Source organism: Priapulus caudatus, unplaced genomic scaffold (genome assembly GCF_000485595.1).
Source record: "Priapulus caudatus unplaced genomic scaffold, Priapulus_caudatus-5.0.1 Scaffold73, whole genome shotgun sequence".
In the NCBI taxonomy this organism is placed as follows: Eukaryota; Metazoa; Priapulida; class Priapulimorpha; order Priapulimorphida; family Priapulidae; genus Priapulus; species Priapulus caudatus.
The window spans coordinates 643064-649466 of NW_014577134.1; the positions used below are offsets into that span (position 1 = coordinate 643064).

Here is a 6403-nt window from a genome sequence, read left to right on the forward strand (position 1 = left end):
ACTACCGTACGTACGTACGGTTACGTACGTACGTACCGTCGACTACTACTATACTACTACTACGTACGTACGTCGTCGTCGTCGTCGTCTCTCTCTCCTCCTCTCTCTCTCTCTCTCTCTCTCTCTCTCTCTCTCTCTCTCTCTCTTCTCTCTCTCTCTCTCTCTCTCTCTCTCTCTCTCTCTCTCTCTCTCTCTCTCTCTCGCTCTTTTCCTGTCAATCTCCCCCTCTCATTGTCAGCCTCTCTGTCTACATCCTTTTCTTTATCTGGCGTGTAACCCATGCGCTAAACGTAATTCTCACTTTCATTTCATTATCACAGACCTCTTGTAATACAGTCGATATCACCTCTTTCATGGCCATTCTTGTCAGCACTTCAGATGACAACGCTTTCACGATTTCAAGGACCTTGAAATCACATTTGACCGTAACGGGAGAAACAGAGTAGCGCTAATTCGCATCAGCTACTCGTGTTCCACATGTGCATCGGGGCAACGCGCCGACTGCCTGCCTGTCAGCTCGTGTCTGCTCCCCCCCCCCCACGCGTCCGCAGTTTCCTGTCGCTCCAGTTACATACACAACAGCCCTCTATTCTCCTCGCGCCACACCTTCACACTTGCGTCGACGCACGCACGCACGCACACAAGCACACCCGCACGGGCGTACCGTAAATAAAATTTCAACGTGTATGCACGCAAGCACGCATACATATAACACCATGGAGAAGAACTCGGGCTAGATTAAAGATAGTGCTAAGATAAGGCTAGATTAAATTACGGTGTGAAGCTTACGTAAAGACCTGAAATGAACAAGTAATCCTATTCAGGGGTGACAAAACGTGATAAAATCGGATAATATCAAGACCTAAAATCAAGGTACCTGGGTATTATCAGGGGTTAATAATGGCAAATTGGTCATAATTAACCCCTGGTATTATCAATAATAGGTATTATTAGCTCTTGATAATTTGCCTTATATAAGACAATGTAATGCCGTACGCGGATAATCCACAAATGCATTTCTAGTACCTGGTAACAGCTGATGTTAAATTTCCCACAAGGCCATCAATAACCTACAGTGCATCCACTAATTAAGTACACCAACAATCTTCACGAAAAACTTTTTGAGCCCTTTGGGCAAGTACTAGTATTCTGTAAAATGTACATGCCCGAATGACATTCTAGTCACATATATCTTTGCCCATATATTTTGCAGAAATATTTTTGGAATATCGAGTAAAGAAGTGTACACCAAACAACTTCTAGACGCCATTCGTTTCCGGTGTTAACATTTTGTGATTTTATATTAAAACCTTTAGTTAATGGCCAGTTTTATTATAGTTTATGCGTTTTTAAAGCAGGAGCTCTTAAAGAGGAGGCAATTAAGTGAGCTTACAATGTTTACATGCCTGCCGAGATATCTACACGTCCCGGGCGTCGGACGCCAGGCTAAATTCGAAGACTGCCTGGCACCATAGCCCTATATTGTGATCCTACCTGTCACATCAGCCCATCTTCCGCAAATCAATCTTGCACTTTTCTAACTAGGCGCGTATTTTCTGCGCTGCGAGACCTGCGAGCCTTCACGCTCTGCCAGCCTTTACAGCCTTACACTGGTCAGCCTGCCAGCGCAGCTTCATTATATTACGGCAACATCGCATTTGCAGCTAACGAGTTTCTCGCCGCGAGAGATAACTGCATTTAGAAGCAGCAGCGGCAGCCGATTGCGTATCGATATACGGTGCGATGAACGCGCTCTCGCCTGACGACGCATCCCACACACTATCGCCTGACGACCCATTCCACACACGGACGGCCTGACGACGCATACCACACATCACCGCTGACGACGCATCCCAACACACTATCGCCTGACGACCCATTCACAACACGGACGCCTGACGACGCATACCACACACTCACCGCCTGACGACGCATCCCACACACTCTCGCCTGACGACGCATCCCACACACTATCGCCTGACGACCCATTCCACACACGGACGCCTGACGACGCATACCACACACTCACCGCCTGACGACGCATCCCACACACTCTCGCCTGACGACGCATTCCACACACTCTCGCCTGACGACGCATCCCAACACCTCTCCTCTGACGACGCATCCCGTGACACACTCTCGACTTCACACGCACCATGACCGCGCGCAGCGACGTATCTTACTATAATTTGGCGAATGTTGTATGTATGTATGTTAATGAAAGGCTCCGTCAGTTTCGATCCAAATAGCGCCAAATTTACAGAAGAGATCGATGAGTACACGGGACGGGTTCTAAGCTATACTCGGTTGAAAACCGTTTGTTCGGTCTTAAAAAAGACAAAAAACAACAAGAAAGGTAAACATTTGCCTGACAATAGGGGGCGCTGTTTTGTTGTCGTTCTGTTTGTATTTCGTTTTGTTTCAACAGGTTTCAATTTCGTGTTGTTCTGTGTATCTCTGTTCTGTGTCTGTGTTTGAGATTTGTGTAAGCCCCATAATGTAAGTAGAAATAACCATGTAATATTAATGAAGTTAAATATTCAGTAGCTATTTGGCTATAGTTTCCTATATGAGATGTACAAGTTGAATTTCATCAGAGCAGATTTTTTTTTGGAAGTCTGCATGCTGTACAGTGTACGGGTGTCGTGAACACCGATCTGTCACAAGCGGTCCGATCACAAGCACGTAATATTACGTCGTCCACACAGAATGCAAACATGCGTAGAAGTAAGCGATCACACAACGCAATATTACCTGGTCCGCACACAGTGGAAACATGCGAAGCACGTAATATTACGTTTACGTTATATACCCATTCACATGTATCTATATTCTAATTTGGAGTCCGTATCATCAACCAGTACATAAGTACTACATAGCATACATAAAACATTTCTGTGTGGGTGTGTGTATTTCACTGTGTACTTGCCAAACAAATGGTTAATGTGTTACGTGTAAGCATGATTGCACATGTATTTGTATTGACATCTCAACCATAAAAAAAACAAACATGTGCAACAACTAAACTCTCCATATAACACCTTACACATAACACTACTGCACTGGTAACACATGCATCACAGTCTAACTAAGCCCGCGCGAGCGCGGTGTTCAGCTAGTGCTTACTATAATTTGGCGAATGTTGTATGTATGTATTTAATTGAAAGGCTCCGTCAGTTTGGATCAAATAGCGCCCAACTTTACAGAAGAAGATGAATGAGTACATGGGGACGGGTTTCTAACTATACTCGGTTGAAAACGCGTTTGTTCGGTCTTAAAAAACACAAAAAAACACAAAAAAGCGTAAGCATTTGCCTGAAAATAGGGGCGCTGTTTTGTTTCGTTCTGTTTGTATTTCGTTTTGTTCATACAGGTTTCAATTTCGTGTTGTTCTGTGTATCTCTGTTGATGTGGTCTGTGTGTCTGAGATTTGTGTAAGCCCCATAATGTAAGTAGAAAAAAGCCATAATAAATGAAGTTAATAATATTCAGTAGCTATTTGGCCATAGTTTCCCATATCAGATGTACAAGTTGAATTTATCAGAGCAGAATTTTTGTTTGGAAGTCTGCAATGCTGTACCAGTGTACGGGTGTCGTGAACACCGATCTGTCCCAAGCGGTCCGATCACAGCTACCGTAATATTACGTCGTCCGCGACAGCGTGCAAACATGCGTAGAAATAAGCGATCACAACCACGCAATATTACCTGGTCCGCACACAGTGGAAACATGCGAAGCACGTAATATTACTTTTACGATGTTCCCATTCACATCTATCTATATTCTAACTTTGGAGTCCGTATCATCAACCAGTACATAGCATACAATAAAACATTTCTGTGTGGGTGTGTGTATTTCACTGTGTACTTGCCAAACAAATGGTTAATGTTTTACGTGTAAGCATGATTGCACATGTATTTGTATTGACATCTCAACCCATAAAAAACAAACATGTGCAACAACTAAACTCTCCATATAACACCTTACACATAACACTACTGCACTGCATGGTAACACATGCATCACAGTCACTAAGCCCGCGCGTAGCGCGGGTTTCAGCTAGTACCAACAAATACTAACACAAATACAATCACAGCCGGCCTCTACAGCTATCTGCAGTGTATGCACATAATTATATCAAGAGTAGATAATAACACAATGTGTGTTATTATCTACTCTTGACATATTATTTTGAGATATCGAGATAATACAGATAGTACTGAGCTACGTACAGGCCAGTATCAGTCAGTAGACATCCAGTAGACATCCAGTACACGATTGCATGGCGAGTCGTGCTTGCTGATTGATGTACTGCGGCCGCGTCGCCTCACGACTGCCGATAAAATTTTTCGCCGCTCGTCTGTGACTCATGTCGCTACACGGTGTCGCGAGTCATCACCTGACTCAGATATATTACCAGCGCGCCAGACAACACCGCGGGCAGCCTTAGAGCATGAGTTAGAGCATGCGCTGCTAGAGCATGCCTCTCAAACTCACTATTCAGAGTAGCAAGCAGCTGTCATTAATCTAGCTGACGGGTGAATAAGGCCGATCTCTCTGTGACTTCGCGTCCGATAGTTACGCAACATGACAACGAACCACGCATGAATTTCGTCTCATCCCATCTCGTCGGTCCTCGCATATCTGTATGCACTGTCCACTATATTCACCGAAATTTACAGCTCAATCCCGTGTCGCGCCGGGTGTTAAAGTAGTCATTCATGAGCATGAGTCTATTCATGTAATCCTGTTGATATGACAGGGCGAGGGTCACCGAGGGGACGGGTTGAATTGTGCGTGCACTTTGAATTCTATATAAAGAGCACATAACCCTTAGGGGTTGTGCGTTCTAGATGCTACCACATGCACCACCAGAAAGATATCGCACACAATATAGCGTAGTGATATATTTTTTTATGTTAGATACTCCTTACCGTAAACAACATACTTGTTCACGGCGATCTGCATACTAATATTTGAACACGCGAATATTCGGGTTTCTTACGTAAAATAAATGTTTTGTAATTTCACCTCAGGCTGCACTTCACTATATGTCATTCTTCGGCAAACACACCGCTTTCATGCGCAGTTTCTATACACTGGCAGCATCGCTTGCTCTGCTGAGTGATTTGGCTATTGCATCCTTCATTCCGTGTTAAACATTATGTAAAACTGCATAATCTATGTAAAGCTGTAGTCGAAGTGCAATGCTGCTCGGGCGTCCAAGTCATTGAATTTGAATCCATCTACTCTTGATATAAAGCTTCATTTGGACTCTCCCTATTGCATACATTCCGACATGCACGCGACATATCTACGGTGGCGCACACGCACACACACGAACGAGGCACGACGCACGCACAACAATACAGAATCTCTCTGCCTTTACCAATACCTCGTATAACTGGCAACTGCTCTGCACGCAACATGGCTTCCATAACGTCCGGCGGTCAACTGGTATCAGTGGTGGCGTCCTAATAGAATCCATCCGCGCAGCAGAGATCTACGCACAGTATACATACACCAATTCGAATCCCTCATCTCATAGCTGCTGCTGCTGCTACAGCTGCTACTGCTGCTATTGCTGCTACCGCTGCTGCTGCTACTGCTACTGCTGCTGCTAGCCTGCTATTACTACTACTGCTGCTGCTGCTGCTGCTGCTGCTGCTGTGCTGCTGCTGCTGAGCCTAGCTGCTGCTGCTGCTGCTGCTGCTGCTGCTGCTGCCCGCCTTGACTGTTGCATGTGGCCAGAACATCGTTCAACTTCGTCATACGCAGCGCGCGTGAACGCGTACAGCAAGCAGCGGTACGGAAGCGCAGTGAGCTTCGCGACGTGTGAGAGCCGCCGTTTCACGATAGCAAACGCTGCAGCTGCGCCGCGGGCGCCCGCGGGCTCGCCAAAATACGCCATCCGGTCGCGAACTTAAGATAGTTGCGCGGAGAAACACGGCTTGCCGGAAAAGTGCAAACAACTCATGCGCTCTGCCCGTCTCGGCGGCGCCCCGAAGGAGATAAAATTGTTTAACGGACAGCGCGGGACGCGAAAACGGGATTTGTGACGATATTAACTGTGGTTTACGAGTCCAATTTTCGAATTCCTAGCTTACTGAAAACCTCAATTTTGAGAAATTTGCGTTCGAGTCTATATTCGCTGAAGAATCCTCGGGGCTCGACTGTTAGCTATTTAGGCGTATTTATTCTTATGTAGGCCTAATTAGGCGTGAGTCAAAATTGAATTTATAATAAAATTTAGTACAATAGTTACAATAAGTAGGAAAGTGGCCATAATTACTGCCGCAGTACAGTATTTAAGGAGGTAGATCCCTAAAGATGTGGGAGGAATGTACCACAAAGGAACCTGGAACGTTCAAAGCTTGTGGTTTAATCACTATGAAATCTGTAA

General features: G+C 45.2%; 1 protein-coding gene across 1 annotated transcript in view; it reads right to left on the bottom strand.

Moving 5' to 3' along the window:
* The window catches only part of LOC106821438 (ecotropic viral integration site 5 ortholog-like), a 74125-nt gene extending 72614 nt beyond the window's left edge, over positions 1–1511 (bottom strand). Inside the window, exon 1 of the mRNA XM_014826239.1 lies at positions 1495–1511. The gene's annotated coding sequence lies outside the window, so the exon portion shown is untranslated. The remainder of the gene's footprint in view (positions 1–1494) is intronic.
* Positions 1512–6403: the final 4892 nt, after the last annotated feature.